We start from the raw sequence: 12,719 nt of genomic DNA on the forward strand, positions 1-12,719 counted from the left end.
GACATCCGCCAGGTATAAAAAATTCCTCATCTCCCAGCCAGAAGGCCGGGAGAATAAAGGTGTGTGCTCATATAGCGTGAAAGAGAGTGCGTGCAAGTGTGCCTTCACTCAGTGGGATCCCACCCCCAGTGAGTTAGGGCACCCCAGGGTCACCAGCCCTGGGGCACATAGCAACTCGGGCTTCCAAACTACCCGGCCTAATGACCTCGATCCGGCGGTCGCCTGGTCACCTACAAATGGTACCTTTAAACCAAATGCGTACACCAGAGCGATGACCGTTGTGGTTCCCTGCCCTCACCTCGGCGTTCTGTCATCCCCCTACGATGGCCCACGTACCACCGGCAGGGATGATTACTAACCTCAGCTTGAGCAGGTACTACACTTGATCTTAGCCAAAAGGCCGAGAAGCGATAACCCGAGCGGCCCTTGCCTTGCCCGAGCCTGTCCCATACTGCTGTTCACCCCTTGCAGCGATTCAGCCTACTCCTAGGCAATTCCATGGGGCCCTGCAGGCTCACACACATTTACAGCTACTAAGCGGGAGGTGAATAAAGGCCGGAGAGAAGCCAGACAGGATTTGCTTCTTTGCTTGCACCACAATGCAGTGCTGAAAGAGGAGGAATCTACATAAAAACGCCTTCCTGGCAACGCCCAAATGCCCTCCTGCCATGCAGATAAACACTGGCAGCGGCAGCAAGTGCATGCCCACAGCCACCCCTTGTTCCTTCACACCTTGTATCAGCTTTAATCCAGTCCTGTGCTGCCTGCTGAGCAGCACTGAACAACACTGCCTGGGCCCAGGCTTTTATCTCTGAGGCAGGCCCCCATTATGATGTCAGAAAGCTGGCTCTGGAATCCTGAGGGCTCCACTATGACACGTGCAAAGTTCCGTCTGAACTTTATATAAGACTGTGAGGCTCAGTCAGTCACTCAGTGTTGCCTGAGAGGGCAACACTGCAACAGCCGGCCGCCAGGCTGTCTTTTTTTTGCACATTTATTTGCCTCCAGGAGGCCACAAGAGGGAGACAAGGGACTGCAAAATGGAAAATAGGCATCCACCAACTTTACAGACAACTTCTCTTTGCTCCTACAACCTCCATCCTTGCACAGTTTGTTATTCTTCCAGGTAACATAGTAACAAATCCAAATTGCTGCTCTCTTTGTAGGCAAGCAAGGGTTTGTTGCAACTGCAATTCTTACTTCTTCTTGAAATGTAGGGACGACAGTACATTCCATCACATCCACCTAGTGTACACAGGTAGGTCCATTGTGGCGGGTAGGCGGCTGGCTGCTTTAATGGCTGTTTGCTGTTCCCCTACTCCACTCCACTCCACTATTTGACTGTGGTGCTGCATCAATCAGTGGCTGGCTCAGGTGCAGCTCTTTAACTTACCTAGGAGGGAGGGAGGGAGGGCGGAGAGAAGACAAGGAAGGTGAATGAGCTGTTCCAATGTGAAATGCCGGAAACACAGAAACACAGAAGACACACACACACACACACACAACAAGAGGTGGCAATGTATTCATTAATTGCATTTAATAAATGAGCTCATTATCACACATGACTGTACAAATGCATTGTCCAACAGGTGTTGAAATAATGGGATTAAAAGGGGAGATCCCTTCAGAAAGACAGAAACAATGGCAAAGAGAAAAAACACTTTTGGAATCTGATTTTAGTCAACACATAAGGGAAGGGTGCACCGGTCCTGGAAATACTGCAATACCAGGTCAATGCGTGGAGTGGACAGAGCAAGCTCTATTTCCATCTCCCTGTTCTAAAAATCCATTTAATATATGGTCCCCAGATAGGGGACGTATCAGATATTAAACTGATAAGAACAGATACTACACTTGATCTTAGCCAAAAGGCCGAGAAGCGATAACCCGAGCGGCCCTTGCCTTGCCCGAGCCTGTCCCATACTGCTGTTCACCCCTTGCAGCGATTCAGCCTACTCCTAGGCAATTCCATGGGGCCCTGCAGGCTCACACACATTTACAGCTACTAAGCGGGAGGTGAATAAAGGCCGGAGAGGAAGCCAGACAGGATTTGCTTCTTTTGCTTGCACCACAATGCAGTGCTGAAAGAGGAGGAATCTACATAAAAACGCCTTCCTGGCAACGCCCAAATGCCCTCCTGCCATGCAGATAAACACTGGCAGCGGCAGCAAGTGCATGCCCACAGCCACCCCTTGTTCCTTCACACCTTGTATCAGCTTTAATCCAGTCCTGTGCTGCCTGCTGAGCAGCACTGAACAACACTGCCTGGGCCCAGGCTTTTATCTCTGAGGCAGGCCCCATTATGATGTCAGAAAGCTGGCTCTGGAATCCTGAGGGCTCCACTATGACACGTGCAAAGTTCCGTCTGAACTTTATATAAGACTGTGAGGCTCAGTCAGTCACTCAGTGTTGCCTGAGAGGGCAACACTGCAACAGCCGGCCGCCAGGCTGTCTTTTTTTTGCACATTTATTTGCCTCCAGGAGGCCACAAGAGGGAGACAAGGGACTGCAAAATGGAAAATAGGCATCCACCAACTTTACAGACAACTTCTCTTTGCTCCTACAACCTCCATCCTTGCACAGTTTGTTATTCTTCCAGGTAACATAGTAACAAATCCAAATTGCTGCTCTCTTTGTAGGCAAGCAAGGGTTTGTTGCAACTGCAATTCTTACTTCTTCTTGAAATGTAGGGACGACAGTACATTCCATCACATCCACCTAGTGTACACAGGTAGGTCCATTGTGGCGGGTAGGCGGCTGGCTGCTTTAATGGCTGTTTGCTGTTCCCCTACTCCACTCCACTCCACTATTTGACTGTGGTGCTGCATCAATCAGTGGCTGGCTCAGGTGCAGCTCTTTAACTTACCTAGGAGGGAGGGAGGGAGGGCGGAGAGAAGACAAGGAAGGTGAATGAGCTGTTCCAATGTGAAATGCCGGAAACACAGAAACACAGAAGACACACACACACACACACACACAACAAGAGGTGGCAATGTATTCATTAATTGCATTTAATAAATGAGCTCATTATCACACATGACTGTACAAATGCATTGTCCAACAGGTGTTGAAATAATGGGATTAAAAGGGGAGATCCCTTCAGAAAGACAGAAACAATGGCAAAGAGAAAAAACACTTTTGGAATCTGATTTTAGTCAACACATAAGGGAAGGGTGCACCGGTCCTGGAAATACTGCAATACCAGGTCAATGCGTGGAGTGGACAGAGCAAGCTCTATTTCCATCTCCCTGTTCTAAAAATCCATTTAATATATGGTCCCCAGATAGGGGACGTATCAGATATTAAACTGATAAGAACAGATACTACACTTGATCTTAGCCAAAAGGCCGAGAAGCGATAACCCGAGCGGCCCTTGCCTTGCCCGAGCCTGTCCCATACTGCTGTTCACCCCTTGCAGCGATTCAGCCTACTCCTAGGCAATTCCATGGGGCCCTGCAGGCTCACACACATTTACAGCTACTAAGCGGGAGGTGAATAAAGGCCGGAGAGGAAGCCAGACAGGATTTGCTTCTTTTGCTTGCACCACAATGCAGTGCTGAAAGAGGAGGAATCTACATAAAAACGCCTTCCTGGCAACGCCCAAATGCCCTCCTGCCATGCAGATAAACACTGGCAGCGGCAGCAAGTGCATGCCCACAGCCACCCCTTGTTCCTTCACACCTTGTATCAGCTTTAATCCAGTCCTGTGCTGCCTGCTGAGCAGCACTGAACAACACTGCCTGGGCCCAGGCTTTTATCTCTGAGGCAGGCCCCATTATGATGTCAGAAAGCTGGCTCTGGAATCCTGAGGGCTCCACTATGACACGTGCAAAGTTCCGTCTGAACTTTATATAAGACTGTGAGGCTCAGTCAGTCACTCAGTGTTGCCTGAGAGGGCAACACTGCAACAGCCGGCCGCCAGGCTGTCTTTTTTTTGCACATTTATTTGCCTCCAGGAGGCCACAAGAGGGAGACAAGGGACTGCAAAATGGAAAATAGGCATCCACCAACTTTACAGACAACTTCTCTTTGCTCCTACAACCTCCATCCTTGCACAGTTTGTTATTCTTCCAGGTAACATAGTAACAAATCCAAATTGCTGCTCTCTTTGTAGGCAAGCAAGGGTTTGTTGCAACTGCAATTCTTACTTCTTCTTGAAATGTAGGGACGACAGTACATTCCATCACATCCACCTAGTGTACACAGGTAGGTCCATTGTGGCGGGTAGGCGGCTGGCTGCTTTAATGGCTGTTTGCTGTTCCCCTACTCCACTCCACTCCACTATTTGACTGTGGTGCTGCATCAATCAGTGGCTGGCTCAGGTGCAGCTCTTTAACTTACCTAGGAGGGAGGGAGGGAGGGCGGAGAGAAGACAAGGAAGGTGAATGAGCTGTTCCAATGTGAAATGCCGGAAACACAGAAACACAGAAGACACACACACACACACACACAACAAGAGGTGGCAATGTATTCATTAATTGCATTTAATAAATGAGCTCATTATCACACATGACTGTACAAATGCATTGTCCAACAGGTGTTGAAATAATGGGATTAAAAGGGGAGATCCCTTCAGAAAGACAGAAACAATGGCAAAGAGAAAAAACACTTTTGGAATCTGATTTTAGTCAACACATAAGGGAAGGGTGCACCGGTCCTGGAAATACTGCAATACCAGGTCAATGCGTGGAGTGGACAGAGCAAGCTCTATTTCCATCTCCCTGTTCTAAAAATCCATTTAATATATGGTCCCCAGATAGGGGACGTATCAGATATTAAACTGATAAGAACAGATACTACACTTGATCTTAGCCAAAAGGCCGAGAAGCGATAACCCGAGCGGCCCTTGCCTTGCCCGAGCCTGTCCCATACTGCTGTTCACCCCTTGCAGCGATTCAGCCTACTCCTAGGCAATTCCATGGGGCCCTGCAGGCTCACACACATTTACAGCTACTAAGCGGGAGGTGAATAAAGGCCGGAGAGGAAGCCAGACAGGATTTGCTTCTTTTGCTTGCACCACAATGCAGTGCTGAAAGAGGAGGAATCTACATAAAAACGCCTTCCTGGCAACGCCCAAATGCCCTCCTGCCATGCAGATAAACACTGGCAGCGGCAGCAAGTGCATGCCCACAGCCACCCCTTGTTCCTTCACACCTTGTATCAGCTTTAATCCAGTCCTGTGCTGCCTGCTGAGCAGCACTGAACAACACTGCCTGGGCCCAGGCTTTTATCTCTGAGGCAGGCCCCATTATGATGTCAGAAAGCTGGCTCTGGAATCCTGAGGGCTCCACTATGACACGTGCAAAGTTCCGTCTGAACTTTATATAAGACTGTGAGGCTCAGTCAGTCACTCAGTGTTGCCTGAGAGGGCAACACTGCAACAGCCGGCCGCCAGGCTGTCTTTTTTTTGCACATTTATTTGCCTCCAGGAGGCCACAAGAGGGAGACAAGGGACTGCAAAATGGAAAATAGGCATCCACCAACTTTACAGACAACTTCTCTTTGCTCCTACAACCTCCATCCTTGCACAGTTTGTTATTCTTCCAGGTAACATAGTAACAAATCCAAATTGCTGCTCTCTTTGTAGGCAAGCAAGGGTTTGTTGCAACTGCAATTCTTACTTCTTCTTGAAATGTAGGGACGACAGTACATTCCATCACATCCACCTAGTGTACACAGGTAGGTCCATTGTGGCGGGTAGGCGGCTGGCTGCTTTAATGGCTGTTTGCTGTTCCCCTACTCCACTCCACTCCACTATTTGACTGTGGTGCTGCATCAATCAGTGGCTGGCTCAGGTGCAGCTCTTTAACTTACCTAGGAGGGAGGGAGGGAGGGCGGAGAGAAGACAAGGAAGGTGAATGAGCTGTTCCAATGTGAAATGCCGGAAACACAGAAACACAGAAGACACACACACACACACACACAACAAGAGGTGGCAATGTATTCATTAATTGCATTTAATAAATGAGCTCATTATCACACATGACTGTACAAATGCATTGTCCAACAGGTGTTGAAATAATGGGATTAAAAGGGGAGATCCCTTCAGAAAGACAGAAACAATGGCAAAGAGAAAAAACACTTTTGGAATCTGATTTTAGTCAACACATAAGGGAAGGGTGCACCGGTCCTGGAAATACTGCAATACCAGGTCAATGCGTGGAGTGGACAGAGCAAGCTCTATTTCCATCTCCCTGTTCTAAAAATCCATTTAATATATGGTCCCCAGATAGGGGACGTATCAGATATTAAACTGATAAGAACAGATTTTTTGATTGAAAAATGCTTTATTGACAATCAATCGTCATCATACAAACATTACTGCGACGCAGCGCGAGCCATGAAGCAGCAAATAATAAATAATAACAGTCGTCAAACATAACATGACAGTATAATACACAGTACAGGCTAGCCTATGCTATACATTACACCACATGCTACACTAACATTCTTGCATTCACTAAAGCCAAACAACAAAGCATTACAGACAAGTGATGGGATAGGGGAGTGGGTAGAGGGGGATAGGGAAGCGGGAAATCACAGGCCCGAAGCTTTATTGAAAGACAACACACAAGAAGGGAGAGTGGGGGGAAGGGGAGTATCAGTCCTCTTCCTCATCGACGTCCGGGCTGTCCCAGGTGGAATAGTCTCTGAGCAGGCTGTGGATCAGCCTGCGGCAGTCCTGGACGGACACACTCTCTCTCCGCAAAATCAGACGATTCCTGGCGAACCATATAGCGTCCTTAAAACAGTTCATAAGGCGCCAGGCTTCCTGGATTGCTCCATCCGTGGTATTCCCAGGAAATAGTCCATAAAGTACCGAGCGGTACGACAGTCTGTTCCTGGGAACTGAGTCCTTGAGTTCGTGTTCCAAGGCTTTCAACAGACCCTGTGCAAAGGGGCACTGCCAGAAAATGTGCAAAGATGTTTCCTCCGTGAAGGGGCACCTGGGGCAGTACCGGGTCTTGCACAGGTTGCGGGCATGCATGAATGACCTAAGAGGCAGTCCTCCCTGGATGGCCATCCATGAAATGTCCTTGTGCCCGTTGGTCAACCTGCCAGATGACACGTTAGTCCAAACAGTCTCCAACGTGTCGGCATGAAGCCCTGGAACAAACTCCAGTGAGTCCTTTGCTCTGATGTGCTTGTGGATCGTCTTAGGTTTCCACAAGTCGGGCTTAAGACCCTCCAGTTGATGCTCCCTCACAAACCGGACGACATCTCCGTAGAACCAGGGAGCGTGCCAGTTGTAAGGGAAGGAGCTGTCCCACTTATCCCAGCCAAAACCTCGCCAGAGGGGAAGGAGGAAGTAGCGGGACATGGCCTTGCCCGCAGAGCCGTTTGCTGTCCTCAGAGTCCTACGAACACAGTCACATACAAAAGCGATCCGCAGCAGAGTGGGAATGTCGGGTATACCCTTCCCACCTTTGCGGGGCTCCTTGTACATAACAGTCCGCTTTACTCTGTCCATTTTCGAGCCCCAGATGAAGCGAAACACAGTCCTGGTAATGGCCCTCGAGACCGTTGCAAGAGGGGGCCATGCCTGTGCAGTGTATTGTAGCACAGGCAAGACTTCGTTACGCAGGACCATTGCTTTGCCCTCAATAGTGAGTTGTCTGAGGCTCCACAGTCCGATCCTTTGGTTAACTTTGGCCAAGCGTTCTTCCCACGACTTTAGGGCTGCACCTTCCTTACCGAACCAGACTCCCAGAATTTTGATGAAGTCCGGCTTGATAGTAAACGGGAAGGAGGCAGGAGAAGGCAGGTACCACTTTCCGAAGAGCATGGCTTCCGACTTCCCGCAGTTGACTTTTGCCCCTGAAGCGCGTCCGAACTCCTCGCAGGTCTGGACGAGTGCAGTCACCGAACTCTGGTCAGCGCAGAAGACGGTCACGTCGTCCATGTACAGCGAGCATTTGACCTCGAAGTGTCCTGGACCTGGTGCGGTGATCCCTCTGATCTCTCCATTCTGCCGGATAGCCTCTGCGAAGAGCTCTATAACACAAACAAAAAGGAGAGGTGAAAGAGGACAGCCTTGTCTAACCCCCGACGATACAGGAAAGGGGTCAGTCTTCCAGCCGTTCACCAGCACCGAGCTGTAAATGTCGCAATACATCAGGTTAACATACAAACAGAACAACCTGCCAAGCCGCAGCCTACGCAGAGCCTTACCCATGAATTCGTGAGAGACCCGGTCAAAAGCCTTCTCCTGATCCAGACTGACCAGGGCCGCGTGTGTACGGCGGCTTTGCATGTAATGCACCGTGTCCCTCACCAGGGCAAGACTGTCGGCCACCCTACGGCCAGGACTGCCGCAGGTTTGGTCCGATCCGATGATCTGTCCGATGACAACCTTCAGTCTGTTGGTCAATACTTTGGCGAGGATCTTGTAGTCCACGTTCAGGAGAGAGATGGGACGCCAGTTTTTCAGGTCACATCTCTCCCCCTTCCGCTTATACAAGATCGTGATCATGCCTTCTCTCAAGGACGGTGGCATTCTACCCTCCACCACCATCTCCTCATAGAGCTCCAGCAGGTCCGGACAGATCAAGTCCCCCAGCGCTACATAGAGCTCTGCTGGGAGACCATCACTGCCCGGGGTCCTGCCGGGTCTGAAGGATTTAGCGGCAGAGAGCAGTTCCTCCACCGTCAGGGGTACATCCATAGCCTCCGTACCTGCAGGATCAAGATGATTAGTGATACCTGACAGGAATTTATCGGCGGCTTCGGGGTCAGTGGTTTTCCGGGAGTAGAGGCTTCGGTAGTAGTCTGTGACGACTCCCATCACCTCCTTCTTCCCAGAATGCATGTTTCCGGTCTCGTCTCGGAGTTCCTTCAGGGGCGTGTGGCCGGCATGGAGTTTCCTGAAAAAGAACGAGTTACATTTCTCACCCTTCTCCAGGTTCTCCACCTTGGAACGAAAGACAATTCGCTTGGATTCCTCCTCAAAGTGCCTTTTCAGGCCCTTTTTGGCTTCCTCCAGCTCCTTCCTGACGTCCCAGCCGCATTGAAGGAGGTCTTGCAGGGATCGCAGCTGACGCTGCATCTCTCTGAAGTCTCTCTTCCTCTCACACGCCTGTTGACGACTTTTTGCCTGAAAGAAACAACGAAATTCAACTTTAACATATTCCCACCAGTCACAGGTTTTGTCAAAGAAAACTTTATCATTCCTCCAAACAATATAGGCGTCTCTAAGTTCCGCCAGTACCTCCTCTCTTTCCAGCAGGGCACAATTCAGCTTCCAGGAGCCAGGGCCGGGAGGAAAACCGTGGCCGATGGCACCCTGGAAGAGAATGGCCCTGTGGTCAGAGAAGAAGCAGGGGACCATGGAGTGCCCATGCTGCTTGACTGCCCGGGAGGTGAACACAAAGTCAATCCGAGAACGAAGTGAGCCATCGGGTCGGCTCCATGAATAGTTCACAGAGCCGATCCCCATGGAGCCCACAACGTCCTGCAAGGATGCTTCGGTTACCATCTCGATAAGCAGTTTGGAACTGACATCCAGTTTGATTGAAGTGCCGGAACTTCGTCCATCCTCTTCGATGGGGCAGTTGAAGTCCCCGGCCATCACCACTGCCCTAGTGGTGGCGAGCTGGGTCCGCAGGGTCTGGAATAGTTCCAGGCGCTCAGCCTTCATAGGGGGAGCGTACACGTTGATGAGCCTAATCGGCTCTCCTGCCCAGGAACCGTCTACGACCAACAAGCGGCCGCAGGCGAGCTCCTGGACAGAGTCAACAGTAAATACGCTTCCCCTAATCAGGATGGCAACCCCTGCAGACTTACAGTCGCCCCCACCAGACCAGTAGGACGGGCCATGGGTCCACTGCCTGGCCAGATGATGGTATGACCTGGAAGAGGGGAGAGTACATTCCTGCAGCATAAATACATCACTCGACTGCTTGGAAAGAAAAGTTAGCACCATCTGACATCTAGTCCTATCTCTAACACTCCTCACATTGAGGCTAAAGATGTTAAGTTTAGCAGCCATGGGGGAGAATAAAGAAGGTTAGTGCAAACGATACACCTTAGTTACCAGTCCGGTCGGGCGGATCCTCCTCGCCTGGCGGGTCCGAAAGATCCAGCAGGCCCTCTGACAAAAATTTTTCCAGGATTGTAGCCACCTGGATGTCTGTTGTGAAGTCGATGACCTCAGGTTCAGACACGAGCTCCTCCACCATCTGCTCCATTTCCTCCTGCTGCGCAAGGGAATCTTCGCAGATTTCCACGACTTGTCGCTTTGAGGACTCAGCAGCTGGGCTGTCCCTCACCTTTCTCTTCCTCTGGATGGCACCTGAGGAGACAAGAGGGGGAAAATCCTCCAGGGAGAGGACTCCAGCAGCTGGGGGGGAAGATGTTAGTGCTGCTGGAGCTGGGGAGAAGGGAGGCTGGGTTGGGAGAGGTGCAGGTGACAGGACCACTGAGATGGGTGGGTAGGAGAAGGTGAGAGCCTCAGTGGGGGTGACAGGGGTTGGGGACGGGGGGGTGGGGAGGGCCGGGCGAGGGAGGGTGGGAAGGGTAGGGCGAGGGAGGGCCGGGAGACGGGGGGGAGGGACTGTCGTCTTCTTACCATCCTTCTTATTCCCGGTCTTCTGCGCCGCTGGAGCTCTGGTTGGGGCGGGGTTCCCTCTGGCCGGAGCTTTCGCCGCTACAGTTGCCCAGGATCGATCCCTCTTCGGGCAGTCCTTGTAGGAGTGGGCTGCTTGTCCGCAGAGGTTGCACATTGTCCGTTTCGGGCAGTCTTTGGTCTCGTGTCCTGTTACCCGGCAGTTCTTGCAGGCGTCCTCCTTGCAGTCCTTCACCGAATGACCCTTCTTGCTGCATCTCCTGCAGATCTGCGGCATGTCCGGGTAGTAGATGAGGCCGTAGGAGTTGCCCAGCGAGAATGACTGGGGCAGGTGCTGGAGGCCGTCTTCCGCGCTCGAATCCTTGTTCAGTCGGACGATTACCGACCACTTGCCAGTCCAGAAGCCGAGTCCGTTCAGGATGTGGGTGGGTTCCCTCACCACTGTGCAGAACCGCTTCAGGAGCGTGGTGATGTCTTTGCCGGGGGTGTGTGGGTTCCGCATTGAGACCGTCACCCGCCTTTCCTCTCTTTGGACAGGGCAGTTGCCCACAAAGCGAGAGAAAGGGGATTCAGGCCTCGCCGCTTTCACCATCTCCCAGTACCTTCTGCAGATGTTGATCGAAGCGAAGGTCACGAAGAACATCCCGGTCATGAAGGCCTGGATGCTGATGGTCTCCGGCTTAGCGAAGCCCTGATCCAGGAGCATCTTCTGGCAGAACACTTCTTCCGTCATGTCCGGCACTCTCCCGTCCACCTCCTTCAGCTTCAGGGCCACCGTCTGCTTCATCCAGGGCTCCAGGGTTGGAGCAGCCTGGTTCGGCTTCCTGGTGGCCTGTTGGCTTGAGGAGGCTTCAGGAGGAGATGTCCTGGCCTGGGTCGGCTCACCTGGTCCATCAGCCTTCTTCTTCTGGGTGGCAGGGTTGCTGGTTGAGGCCATGGCTTCTTCCAGCTGTTCCTGTCGCTTGGGGAGGATCTTCGATAGCTCTTTCCCGAAGGGGGCGGAGCTATGCAAATCTTCTCCTTGCTGGCCGAGGTTCTTCCACGAAATTTCTTCCGCAGCGGTTCCTCGTCGAGCTTCTTCTGCGGCCGAGCTTCTTCAAAGATCCCCTTCAGCAGCGGCTCTTCTCCGAAGTTCTCCTTCTTCTTCCCGGCAGCGATCTCCCGGAGCTTCTTCCCCGATGGCGGCTTCTCCCTTCTGGATCGTCGTCTTCGCTGGTTCTTCTCCGCAGTTCGTCGCCGGCTTCGTCTGGAACGCTCTTGGATCGCTAAGCTAGTGTTTATAGCCCCCAGTGGTTCTCCGAGCTATCTATCCTTACAAGGACTGATAAGAACAGATACTACACTTGATCTTAGCCAAAAGGCCGAGAAGCGATAACCCGAGCGGCCCTTGCCTTGCCCGAGCCTGTCCCATACTGCTGTTCACCCCTTGCAGCGATTCAGCCTACTCCTAGGCAATTCCATGGGGCCCTGCAGGCTCACACACATTTACAGCTACTAAGCGGGAGGTGAATAAAGGCCGGAGAGGAAGCCAGACAGGATTTGCTTCTTTTGCTTGCACCACAATGCAGTGCTGAAAGAGGAGGAATCTACATAAAAACGCCTTCCTGGCAACGCCCAAATGCCCTCCTGCCATGCAGATAAACACTGGCAGCGGCAGCAAGTGCATGCCCACAGCCACCCCTTGTTCCTTCACACCTTGTATCAGCTTTAATCCAGTCCTGTGCTGCCTGCTGAGCAGCACTGAACAACACTGCCTGGGCCCAGGCTTTTATCTCTGAGGCAGGCCCCATTATGATGTCAGAAAGCTGGCTCTGGAATCCTGAGGGCTCCACTATGACACGTGCAAAGTTCCGTCTGAACTTTATATAAGACTGTGAGGCTCAGTCAGTCACTCAGTGTTGCCTGAGAGGGCAACACTGCAACAGCCGGCCGCCAGGCTGTCTTTTTTTTGCACATTTATTTGCCTCCAGGAGGCCACAAGAGGGAGACAAGGGACTGCAAAATGGAAAATAGGCATCCACCAACTTTACAGACAACTTCTCTTTGCTCCTACAACCTCCATCCTTGCACAGTTTGTTATTCTTCCAGGTAACATAGTAACAAATCCAAATTGCTGCTCTCTTTGTAGGCAAGCAAGGGTTTGTTGCAACTGCAA

The 12,719-nt window shown here is 51.5% G+C and overlaps 3 non-coding genes and 3 pseudogenes across 3 annotated transcripts; all 6 read right to left on the minus strand.

Annotated features, from left to right (window-relative positions):
- Positions 1-342: 342 nt before the first annotated feature.
- LOC142732044 (U2 spliceosomal RNA) lies at positions 343-412 on the minus strand (annotated as a pseudogene).
- Positions 413-1,693: 1,281 nt separating this feature from the next.
- On the minus strand, positions 1,694-1,884 carry LOC142731992 (U2 spliceosomal RNA). The gene has a single exon (XR_012879339.1). It is a non-coding gene; the product is annotated as a U2 spliceosomal RNA (small nuclear RNA).
- A 1,284-nt stretch (positions 1,885-3,168) lies between these two features.
- LOC142732005 (U2 spliceosomal RNA) lies at positions 3,169-3,359 on the minus strand. Its single transcript, XR_012879350.1, has one exon. It is a non-coding gene; the product is annotated as a U2 spliceosomal RNA (small nuclear RNA).
- Positions 3,360-4,641: 1,282 nt separating this feature from the next.
- Positions 4,642-4,832, minus strand: LOC142732017 (U2 spliceosomal RNA). The gene has a single exon (XR_012879358.1). It is a non-coding gene; the product is annotated as a U2 spliceosomal RNA (small nuclear RNA).
- A 1,282-nt stretch (positions 4,833-6,114) lies between these two features.
- On the minus strand, positions 6,115-6,289 carry LOC142732014 (U2 spliceosomal RNA; annotated as a pseudogene).
- Positions 6,290-11,835: 5,546 nt separating this feature from the next.
- Positions 11,836-11,937, minus strand: LOC142732035 (U2 spliceosomal RNA; annotated as a pseudogene).
- Between the last annotated feature and the right edge of the window lie 782 nt (positions 11,938-12,719).

Source organism: Rhinoderma darwinii, unplaced genomic scaffold, assembly GCF_050947455.1.
Source record: "Rhinoderma darwinii isolate aRhiDar2 unplaced genomic scaffold, aRhiDar2.hap1 Scaffold_887, whole genome shotgun sequence".
Taxonomy (NCBI): Eukaryota; Metazoa; Chordata; class Amphibia; order Anura; family Rhinodermatidae; genus Rhinoderma; species Rhinoderma darwinii.